The sequence below is a fragment of the Crinia signifera genome, chromosome 5, assembly GCF_055691185.1.
Source record: "Crinia signifera chromosome 5, ASM5569118v1, whole genome shotgun sequence".
Classification (NCBI taxonomy): Eukaryota; Metazoa; Chordata; class Amphibia; order Anura; family Myobatrachidae; genus Crinia; species Crinia signifera.
The window spans coordinates 756858-770065 of NC_139221.1; the positions used below are offsets into that span (position 1 = coordinate 756858).

At 45.0% G+C, this 13208-nt stretch overlaps 1 protein-coding gene across 1 annotated transcript in view; it reads left to right on the forward strand.

The window, feature by feature from the left end:
- The first annotated feature begins 7580 nt into the window (after positions 1-7580).
- The window catches only part of LOC146079840 (sphingomyelin phosphodiesterase 5-like), a 133851-nt gene continuing 128223 nt past the window's right edge, over positions 7581-13208 (forward strand). The window contains exon 1 of the mRNA XM_083186478.1: positions 7581-7652. The gene's annotated coding sequence lies outside the window, so the exon portion shown is untranslated. The remainder of the gene's footprint in view (positions 7653-13208) is intronic.

Here is a 13208-nt window from a genome sequence, read left to right on the forward strand (position 1 = left end):
GAAACGTACCACCACGTCCCCTCGCATCGCTAGCCATGCTTCGGGCACTATTTTATTCTCCCACAATGCCCTAGAGGATGGTAGGGCATGAAATACCGCCTGTCGCCACATGTTGGCTCAACAAAACAGTAAAAAATCCACATTTCGACCTAATGACCCATGTCCACCTAATGACTCTGTCCACATAATGACCCTGTCCACCTAATGACCCTGTCCACCTAATGACCAATGTCCACCTAATGACCCTGTCCACCTTATGACCCATGTCCACCTAATGACCCTGTCCACCTAATGACCCTGTCCACCTAATGACCCATGTCCACCTAATGACCCATGTCCACCTAATGACCCTGTCCACCTAATGACCCTGTCCACCTAATGACCCATGTCCACCTAATGACCCTGTCCACTTAATGACCCATGTCCACCTAATGACCCTGTCCACCTAATGACCCTGTCCACCTAATGACCCTGTCCACCTAATGACCCATGTCCACCTAATGACCCTGTCCACCTAATGACCCTGTCCACCTAATGACCCACGTCCACCTAATGACCCTGTCCACCTAATGACCCTGTCCACCTAATGACCCATGTCCACCTAATGACCCTGTCCACCTAATGACCCATGTCCACCTAATGACCCTGTCCACCTAATGACCCTGTCCACCTAATGACCCATGTCCACCTAATGACCCTGTCCACCTAATGACCCTGTCCACCTAATGACCCTGTCCACCTAATGACCCATGTCCACCTAATGACCGTGTCCACCTAATGACCCATGTCCACCTAATGACCCTGTCCACCTAATGACCCTGTCCACCTAATGACCCATGTCCACCTAATGACCCTGTCCACCTAATGACCCATGTCCACCTAATGACCCTGTCCACCTAATGACCCTGTCCACCTAATGACCCATGTCCACCTAATGACCCTGTCCACCTAATGACCCTGTCCACCTAATGACCCATGTCCACCTAATGACCCATGTCCACCTAATGACCGTGTCCACCTAATGACCCTGTCCACCTAATGACCCATGTCCACCTAATGACCCATGTCCACCTAATGACCCTGTCCACCTAATGACCGATGTCCACCTAATGACCCTGTCCACCTAATGACCCATGTCCACCTAATGACCCATGTCCACCTAATGACCCAGTCCACCTAATGACCCAGTCCACCTAATGACCCTGTCCACCTAATGACCCTGTCCACCTAATGACCCATGTCCACCTAATGACCCTGTCCACCTAATGACCCTGTCTACCTAATGACCCATGTCCACCTAATGACCCTGTCCACCTAATGACCCTGTCCACCTAATGACCCTGTCCACCTAATGACCGATGTCCACCTAATGACCCATGTCCACCTAATGACCCTGTCCACCTAATGACCCTGTCCACCTAATGACCCTGTCCACCTAATGACCCATGTCCACCTAATGACCCTGTCCACCTAATGACCCTGTCCACCTAATGACCCATGTCCACCTAATGACCCTGTCCACCTAATGACCGATGTCTACCTAATGACCCTGTCCACCTAATGACCCTGTCCACCTAATGACCCATGTCCACCTAATGACCCATGTCTACCTAATGACCCTCTCCACCTAATGACCCTCTCCACCTAATGACCCATGTCCACCTAATGACCCATGTCCACCTAATGACCCTGTCCACCTAATGACCCATGTCCACCTAATGACCCATGTCTACCTAATGACCCTGTCCACCTAATGACCCTGTCCACCTAATGACCCATGACCACCTAATGACCCATGTCCACCTAATGACCCTGTCCACCTAATGACCCTGTCCACCTAATGACCGATGTCCACCTAATGACCCTGTCCACCTAATGACCCATGTCCACCTAATGACCGATGTCCACCTAATGACCCTGTCCACCTAATGACCCATGTCCACCTAATGACCCTCCGCCTAATGACCAATGTCTACCTAATGACCCTGTCCACCTAATGACCCATGTCCACCTAATGACCCTGTCCACCTAATGACCGATGTCCACCTAATGACCCTGTCCACCTAATGACCCATGTCCACCTAATGACCCTCCACCTAATGACCCTGTCCACCTAATGACCCTGTCCACCTAATGACCCATGTCCACCTAATGACCCTGTCCACCTAATGACCCTGTCCACCTAATGACCCATGTCCAACTAATGACCCATGTCCACCTAATGACCCTGTCCACCTAATGACCCATGTCCACCTAATGACCCTGTCCACCTAATGACCCTCCACCTAATGACCCATGTCCACCTAATGACCCATGTCCACCTAATGACCCTGTCCACCTAATGACCCATGTCCACCTAATGACCCTGTCCACCTAATGACCCATGACCACCTAATGACCCTGTCCACCTAATGACCCTGTCCATCTAATGACCCTGTCCACCTAATGAACCTGTCCACCTAATGACTGATGTCCACCTAATGACCCTGTCCACCTAATGACTGATGTCCACCTAATGACCCATGTCCACCTAATGACCCTGTCCACCTAATGACCCTGTCCATCTAATGACCCTGTCCACCTAATGAACCTGTCCACCTAATGACTGATGTCTACCTAATGACCCAGTCCACCTAATGACCATGTCCACCTAATGACCCTGTCCACCTAATGACCCATGTCCACCTAATGACCTATGTCCACCTAATGACCCATGTCTACCTAATGACCCTGTCCACCTAATGACCCTGTCGACCTAACCCATGTTGACCTAAAGTCTTGTCAACCTTACTGAATGTCAACCTAAAGTCATGTCAACCAAAACTCGTGTCAACGTATCTGCATGTCGACCTAGTGGTGTCGACCTACTTGGTGGTGACCCAATGAGCGTATCCCAGGCCAGGAGGGATGGCAGCAGGGATCATAGATTCCTGCTGTGGGCCCACCTGATACCTTCAGGACATACTTAGTATATTGCAATATAACTTAGAGGCCTGCAACAATAGGCAAATGTGGAAATAGGTCACAGGGTATATTCTTCTTCATTGGTTATTCAATGCGGGGGCTTGCGACTGGCAAGGGGTATTTGGATGGCGAGGATGGCTTGTTTATAGTGAGGAAAAGCCATCCTTGCCATCCTGCCCCCTTCTTTTAATCTATGTTTCGGGGGTATCCTCGCCCTCATATGGTGGCAAACCTCGCCGTTTTCACGGCCACAATCGCCATTACCACCTTGCTGGGAAAACAAAGTGAGGTGTAAATGGCAAGTGCGGGGGAGGTGGTGGGGAGTTGAATACGCCCCCGCCCTTGTTGCGCACCTAATACTGCCACCATTATGGGCCACATAATCCTGGATATAGAAAACTTTCTAGGGGACAAACAAAAAAAAAAACATGAATACAATTGATAACCAAACACATCTTTATCTATGTCTGCAAGCTCATTAAATCTTCTTTTAAATTCACGCACACTTCTTGCCAGGCTTTTCTAGTGGCATTTCCATCCTTGTAGATTTCAAGGGATTTATCCCATAACACTGGTCTGGTTTCCATACCTCCCAACAATCCCGATTTCAGCGGGACAGTCCCGATTACCGGGTCCTGTCCCGCTGTCCCACCCGCGGCCGGAGGTGTCCCGCTGCGGGGGGGGGGGGGGGGAGTTCGGAGCCCCCCCAATTTGACAGAATAGACTATTCGCGGCCGAAAACGCCCCCTTTTTGTCCCTATTTCTGCAGCCGGAAAGTTGGGAGATATGGGTTTCAACTAGACAAATCATTTTCTCAACATCCACATAAATGTCACACATTCTGGTCACAGAAGTTGTCACCCTTGTGTGCAGTCAAACAAGCCCGCGTTACCCTAGCCCCACCCCTCATCACATGGAGGCGGATTTAAACAGTTTGACTGGCATGTCCAGCCTGAGTTCCTGAAGCCCCGCCCCTCTCATCACATGGGGGCAGGTTAAAACAGTTTGACTGGCATGTCCAGTCTGGCTTCCTGTACGCCCGCCCCTCTCCTCACATGGGGGTGGGCTTTATTATCTGGCAGTTACCGTGGAGTGTGAAGGTGCCCATTGCCTTCCACACCACACTAAACAGACAGGACGGAATGGCCACAGCACAGCAGCCGCCCGCTGCAGTGGTAAGATGCAGTGGTATGAATGGACAACTAGCAGCTCATTACACACTGCAGGGACGGCACGCAGGGCCGGCGCCACCACTAGGCAGGTCTAGGCATTTGCCACTGGAGGGCGGTACTGAGCCGCTGAGGAGACCAGGAAAAAAGCTGCAGCAGCATGCGGGACACCCAGCCAGGAATTCAACCAAGCAGGGAGCTGCCAGGTGAGTCCGTAGGCCCCCCGCCCCCCCCCCCCCCTCCCTGCATGGAGCTCGCCATTGCGGGACAGCAGCAATGTGCTGCCCCCCCTGCTGCTCAGCCGCAGAGTGCCCCAGGTGACCCCCCCGCCCGCACACCCCCCCCTCCCCCACTACTGTGCCCGCAATCCCCCTTCCCCCCGGCTGGGTATCCTGTACTTGCCAGCTGCTGCTGGTGCAGCAGCTTTCTTCCTGGTCTCGTCAGTCCCCTCTGCAACAGGCGCGGTCTGGGCCGGGGGGCAGGGTGGCACATGCCCCCCAGGCCGGTGTGACTAGGTGCAGGCTGGGCCGCTGTGTGCATCTTGCACATGCTGCCGCAACCCAGCCGTCACCTCTGCAGCCGCCCGCCACCTCCGTGTTGCACTCCAGCATCCCCGGCTTCCTCCTGGCCGCAGAAATGTAAGGCGACGGCCTCTCCAAAAATGGCCGCCGCCTTATAGGAGACCGACACTAGAGGTACTGCCATACCTCTAGTGTCTGTCAGAAGACAACAGCGTGGCCAGCGCTACCCGGAAGTGCGGATTCGGGTAGCGCTGGCGCGCTATTTAAATAGAACCCCTTGGCGATGAGCATGTACCCTGGCCCCCCCCTGCCAAAAAATCCCCATGGCAACAAGAACGAAACACCTGCCAAGAAGCATGTAACCCCTGGCAACAAGTCATATACTTCTGACAATGAACATGTAGGTAAGCAGCAGTTATATGGTATAATATGTAATTGCCATTATTATGTGTAATGGGCATTACGGTGTTAGCATTATGTGTAATGAGCATTACTGTGTTGGCATTATGTGTAGTGGGCATTACGGTGTGTGGCATTATGTGTAGTGGGCATTACAGTGATGGCTTTATGTGTAATGGGCATTACGGTGTGTGGCATTATGTTTAATTAGCATTACAGTGATGGCTTTATGTGTAATGGGCATTATGTGTAATTGGCATTACGGTGTGTGACATTATGTGTACTGGGTATTACGGTGTTGGCATTATGTGTAGTGGGCATTACGGTGTGTGGCATTATGTGTAGTGAGCATTACGGTGTTAGCATTATGTGTAATGAGCATTACTGTGTTGGCATTATGTGTAGTGGGCATTACAGTGATGGCTTTATGTGTAATGGGCATTATGTGTAATTGGCATTACGGTGTGTGACATTATGTGTACTGGGTATTACGGTGTTGGCATTATGTGTAGTGGGCATTACGGTGTGTGGCATTATGTGTAGTGAGCATTACGGTGTTGGCATTATGTGTAGTGGGCATTACGGTGTGTGGCATTATGTGTAGTGGGCATTACAGTGATGGCTTTATGTGTAATGGGCATTATGTGTAATTGGCATTACGGTGTGTGACATTATGTGTACTGGGCATTACGGTGTTGGCATTATGTGTAGTGGGCATTACGGTGTGGCATTACGGTGTGTGGCATTATGTTTAATTAGCATTACAGTGATGGCTTTATGTGTAATGGGCATTATGGTGTGTGGCATTATGTGTAATGGGCATTATGGTGTGTGGCATTATGTGTAATGGGCATTACGGTGTGTGGCATTATGTGTAATGGGCATTATGGTGTGTGGCGTTATATGTAATGGGCATTACAGTGTAAATTTTTGTAACGCGCGGGTACTTTCCCCTTTTCTGTTGTATTTGTGTGTGTGTGTGTGTGTGTGGGGGGGGGATTGTTTAATCCTGGCTGCATACTAGAGGGAAGAGGGTAGGGTGGTGAAATGATGGCGATGGTGATGGACCACTTGCTTGTTTTGCCCCCCAGGGTGAAAGTTGCCAGCCAGCCCCTGCTCTGCAGTATCAGAGCGTGGCGGGTCTGGTGCCCGCTAGGCAACCCCCCCCCCCCCTGTCGGGCGGGCGGAGGAGGGGGGGTGGGCGATTTGGGGGTCGCCTAGGGAGCTTGCATACCCTCCAACATCTGAGGGGGAGAAATCGGTACACAATCACAAAGGGGGCGTGGTCGCTGGAAAAGGGGGCGTGGTCAAGCCCCCTTTCCTATACTTTAATGGTACAGTCAGTTGGAGGGTACAAACCTGGCCGGGGCCGGGGAAGTACACATTATATACCTGTTGTATAGTTACTCGGTAATAATAACCATACCTGGTGCTTTATAAAGGCTTCTACTCTCACGCCTGTCTGACAGCTGCACTGTTTGCATTGCTTAGTAACACGAGGCGCCATCATGCGGCGTGATGTCACCCTGAAGTGCTGTGAGCCAGGAGCAGCAGCGCACTCACATGGGTTTAGTTAGAAATGTAATCAATAATTAGCAGCAGCACATGTCACATGTGCAAATTACCTCACCTGCCCTGCCCCACGTCCCCGCCCAGCGCCGTTCCTCTTCTGCTGCATTGTTTGTCCCTGCGCAGCGCACACTCCACACAGGCTGACATTGGTCCCGCTGCAGCCTATCCCTGAGCACCCTGAGCAGGGGGAGGCGGGCCCGCCGCGTTCCCCCGTGGGGCACCTCGGGATTTGCAGTCCTTTTTGGTGGCCTCAAGCTCCCGGCTGAACAGATGGTAGTATGTATTATACTACAATTCCCAGAGTCCCCGCGGCTGAGAGAGAGTTGAAGGTGTCTGTCAAGCGCTGCACTTCAGTGCAGGTAAAAATCGGTACAATCGGTACAGATGGTTTTAGCCGGTACAGGCCATTAAAAAACGGTACTGTACCGGCTAAAACGGTACAGTTGGAGGGTATGAGCTTGCAGGGCTTGCACCGGCCCTGACGGCACGGCTTTTAAGCTGTGCGGTATATTCCCGTCCGGCGGCACCCGGCACAGTGTGAAATGGCCGCACATCAGATCAACTTTCATCCAACCATCCATGTAGATGTTTGGATGGAATAAAAATCTGGTGCTGGATTGGACCAAATGTCATTTGTAATTCAGTAATTTGCTCAGAGAATCTGGAAACGGACAAAACCTGTCGCTCAGACAATGTACTGTGCTTGTATCTGGTTGATTTAAATAATTTCACTGAATGTTTTTGTCCATTTTTCTGGGTTTGTGAGGAAATTGCTCATTGTCATTTGCTCCCATCCAGTACAGTGGTTGGATGGTTGGATGGTGTGTGGCCGGCATTACTGTGTCAGAGGCAGCAGCGATACCATGTAGAAGGAAATGATGTCACCACAGTAGAATGAGGACAGGTGCTGCTATAGCTAAAGTGAAACTTGTTGTCACGTGACCTGCTGTTGCCCCGCCCACCAGATCACATGACCTCCACGGCAGCAGCAGCTTTCTTCCTGTCATTCAGTTTGGAGACTTTCACGGTAGTTATCCCTGTTCTATCTATATACTGCGCTGTGTAACTATATATCCTGTATACATCTATATACTGCGCTGTGTGTGACTATGTATCCTGTATACATCTATATACTGCGCTGTGTGTGACTATGTGTCCTGTATACATCTATATACTGCGCTGTGTGTGACTGTGTCCTGTATACATCTATATACTGCGCTGTGTGTGACTATGTGTCCTGTATACATCTATATACTGCGCTGTGTGTGACTATGTGTCCTGTATACATCTATATACTGCGCTGTGTGTGACTATATATATCCTGTATACATCTATATACTGCGCTGTGTGTGACTATATATCCTGTATACATCTATATACTGCGCTGTGTGTGACTATATATCCTGTATACATCTATACACTGCGCTGTGTGTGACTATATATCCTGTATACATCTATATACTGCGCTGTGTGTGACTATGTGTCCTGTTCTATCTATATACTGCGCTGTGTGTGACTATGTATCCTGTATACATCTATATACTGCGCTGTGTGTGACTATGTATCCTGTATACATCTATATACTGTGCTGTGTGTAACTATGTGTCCTGTTCTATCTATATACTGCGCTGTGTGTGACTATGTGTCCTGTATACATCTATATACTGCGCTGTGTGTGACTATATATATCCTGTATACATCTATATACTGCGCTGTGTGTGACTATATATCCTGTATACATCTATATACTGCGCTGTGTGTGACTATATATCCTGTATACATCTATACACTGCGCTGTGTGTGACTATATATCCTGTATACATCTATATACTGCGCTGTGTGTGACTATGTGTCCTGTTCTATCTATATACTGCGCTGTGTGTGACTATGTATCCTGTATACATCTATATACTGCGCTGTGTGTGACTATGTATCCTGTATACATCTATATACTGCGCTGTGTGTGACTATGTGTCCTGTTCTATCTATATACTGCGCTGTGTGTGACTATGTATCCTGTATACATCTATATACTGCGCTGTGTAACTATATATCCTGTATACATCTATATACTGCGCTGTGTGTGACTATATATCCTGTATACATCTATATACTGCGCTGTGTGTGACTATATATCCTGTATACATCTATATACTGTGCTGTGTGTAACTATGTATCCTGTATACATCTATATACTGCGCTGTGTGTGACTATGTATCCTGTATACATCTATATACTGTGCTGTGTGTAACTATGTATCCTGTATACATCTATATACTGCACTGTGTGACTATATATCCTGTATACATCTATACACTGCGCTGTGTGTGACTATATATCCTGTATACATCTATATACTGCGCTGTGTGTGACTGTGTCCTGTATACATCTATATACTGCGCTGTGTGTGACTATGTGTCCTGTATACATCTATATACTGCGCTGTGTGTGACTATGTGTCCTGTATACATCTATATACTGCGCTGTGTGTGACTATATATCCTGTATACATCTATACACTGCGCTGTGTGTGACTATATATATCCTGTATACATCTATATACTGCGCTGTGTGTGACTATATATCCTGTATACATCTATATACTGCGCTGTGTGTGACTATATATCCTGTATACATCTATACACTGCGCTGTGTGTGACTATATATATCCTGTATACATCTATATACTGCGCTGTGTGTGACTATATATCCTGTATACATCTATATACTGTGCTGTGTGTAACTATGTATCCTGTATACATCTATATACTGCGCTGTGTGTGACTATGTATCCTGTATACATCTATACACTGCGCTGTGTGTGACTATATATCCTGTATACATCTATATACTGTGCTGTGTGTAACTATGTATCCTGTATACATCTATATACTGCACTGTGTGACTATATATCCTGTATACATCTATATACTGCGCTGTGTGTGACTATATATCCTGTATACATCTATATACTGCGCTGTGTGTGACTATATATCCTGTATACATCTATACACTGCGCTGTGTGTGACTATATATCCTGTATACATCTATACACTGCGCTGTGTGTGACTATATATCCTGTATACATCTATACACTGCGCTGTGTGTGACTATATATCCTGTATACATCTATACACTGCGCTGTGTGTGACTATATATCCTGTATACATCTATACACTGCGCTGTGTGTGACTATATATCCTGTATACATCTATATACTGCACTGTGTGTGATTATGTATCCTGTATACATCTATATACTGCGCTGTGTGTGACTGTGTCCTGTATACATCTATATACTGCGCTGTGTGTGACTGTGTCCTGTATACATCTATATACTGCGCTGTGTGACTATATATCCTGTATACATCTATACACTGCGCTGTGTGTGACTGTGTCCTGTATACATCTATATACTGCGCTGTGTGTGACTATATATCCTGTATACATCTATATACTGCGCTGTGTGACTATGTGTCCTGTATACATCTATATACTGCGCTGTGTGTGACTATGTATCCTGTATACATCTATATACTGCGCTGTGTGTGACTATGTATCCTGTATACATCTATATACTGCGCTGTGTGTGACTATGTATCCTGTATACATCTATATACTGCGCTGTGTGTGACTATATATCCTGTATACATCTATATACTGCGCTGTGTGTGACTATGTATCCTGTATACATCTATATACTGCGCTGTGTGTGATTATATATCCTGTGTGTGACTATATATCCTGTATACATCTATATACTGCGCTGTGTGTGACTATGTATCCTGTATACATCTATATACTGCGCTGTGTGTAACTATGTATCCTGTATAAATCTATATACTGCACTGTGTGTGACTGTGTCCTGTATACATATATATATATATACTGTGCTGTGTGTAACTATATATCCTGTATACATATATATATACTGTGCTGTGTGTAACTATGTATCCTGTATACATCTATATACTGCGCTGTGTGTGACTATGTATCCTGTATACATCTATATACTGCGCTGTGTGTGACTGTGTCCTGTATACATCTATATACTGCGCTGTGTGACTATGTATCCTGTATACATCTATATACTGCGCTGTGTGTTATTATATATCCTGTATACATCTATATACTGCGCTGTGTGTTATTATATATCCTGTATACATCTATATACTGCGCTGTGTGTGACTATGTATCCTGTATACATCTATATACTGCGCTGTGTGTGACTATGTATCCTGTATACATCTATATACTGCGCCGTGTGTGACTATGTGTCCTGTATACATCTATATACTGCGCCGTGTGTGACTATGTGTCCTGTATACATCTATATGTGACTATATACACTGCGCTGTGTGTTATTATATATCCTGTATACATCTATATACTGCGCTGTGTGTTATTATATATCCTGTATACATCTATATACTGCGCTGTGTGTGACTATGTATCCTGTATACATCTATATACTGCGCTGTGTGTGACTATGTATCCTGTATACATCTATATACTGCGCTGTGTGTGACTATATATCCTGTATACATCTATATACTGCGCTGTGTGTGACTATATATCCTGTATACATCTATATACTGCGCTGTGTGTGACTATATATCCTGTATATATCTATATACTGTGCTGTATATACTGCACTGTGTGACTATATATCCTGTATATATCTATATACTGCGCTGTGTGTGACTATATATCCTGTATATATCTATATACTGCGCTGTGTGTGACTATGTATCCTGTATACATCTATATACTGCGCTGTGTGTGACTATGTATCCTGTATACATCTATATACTGCGCTGTGTGTGACTATGTATCCTGTATATATCTATATACTGTGCTGTGTGTGACTATATATCCTGTATATATCTATATACTGCGCTGTGTTTGACTATGTATCCTGTATACATCTATATACTGCGCTGTGTTTGACTATATATCCTGTATACATCTATATACTGCGCTGTGTGTGACTATATATCCTGTATACATCTATATACTGCGCTGTGTATCCTGTATACATCTATATACTGCGCTGTGTGTGACTATGTATCCTGTATACATCTATATACTGCGCTGTGTGTGACTATGTATCCTGTATACATCTATATACTGCGCTGTTTGTGACTATATATCCTGTATACATCTATATACTGCGCTGTGTGTGACTATATATCCTGTATACATCTATATACTGCGCTGTGTATCCTGTATACATCTATATACTGCGCTGTGTGTGACTATATATCCTGTATACATCTATATACTGCGCTGTGTGTGACTATATATCCTGTATACATCTATATACTGCGCTGTGTATCCTGTATACATCTATATACTGCGCTGTGTGTGACTATATATCCTGTATACATCTATATACTGCGCTGTGTGTGACTATATATCCTGTATACATCTATATACTGCGCTGTGTGTGACTATATATCCTGTATACTGTATATACTGTGCTGTGTGTGACTATATATCCTGTATACATCTATATTCTGCGCTGTGTGTGACTATATATCCTGTATACATATATACACTGCGCTGTGTGTGACTATATATCCTGTATACATCTATATACTGCGCTGTGTGTGACTATATATCCTGTATACATCTATATACTGTGCTGTGTGTGACTATGGGCCTTATTCTAGTTCACTTTTTCTGACAAAATCCTTCTTAGATGGACAAAACCATGTGCACTGCAGGGGGCAGATGTAAAATGTGCAGAGAGAATTAGATTTGGGTGAGTTATTTTGTTTCTGTGCAGGGTAAATACTGGCTGCTTTATTTTTACACTGCAATATAGATCTCACTTTGAAGTAAAACCCCACCAAAATCTAATTCTCTCTGCACAAGTTACATCTGCCCCACCTGCAGTGCACATGGTTTTGTCCATCTAAGAAGGATTTTGTCAGAGTGAACTAGAATAAGGACCTATATATCCTGTATACATCTATATACTGCGCTGTGTGTGACTATATATCCTGTATACATCTATATACTGCGCTGTGTGTAACTATTTCCTCTACCTCCCCATGGCAGCTGACATATGGGTTTCCTCCTCATTAGGTAGATCTGGAAAGGAAAAGTAAAGACACTGCCCCTACAATTTATCCAATTTATTATTATTATTATTTCTATGTGTATATATGTGTATATGTATGCATACGTGTGTGTGTGTATATGTGTATATATATGTATGTATACTATTCATTATTATTTTTTATACTTATATTCACCTTTATTATTCCATTTATTTATTTATTTATTTTATTTGATTTAATTAATTATTATTATTATTATTATTTATGGCTATTAATTCATGAATATAGAAATGTATATTGTTCCTTCAAATTCTATTACTGAAATTATTACGTTGATAATAACTGATTCATAGCTACACAAAATTAATAGTTTAAAAGATATAATAATGATAAAATGAAAAATCAGCTACTAGCATAATGTATAGATTAAGACTTCTTGACTAGAATGTTAAAAAGTTTATTTGATTTCATGTACTTTATTTTATTAATTTTTTCTGATAATAATTTTTTCTGATA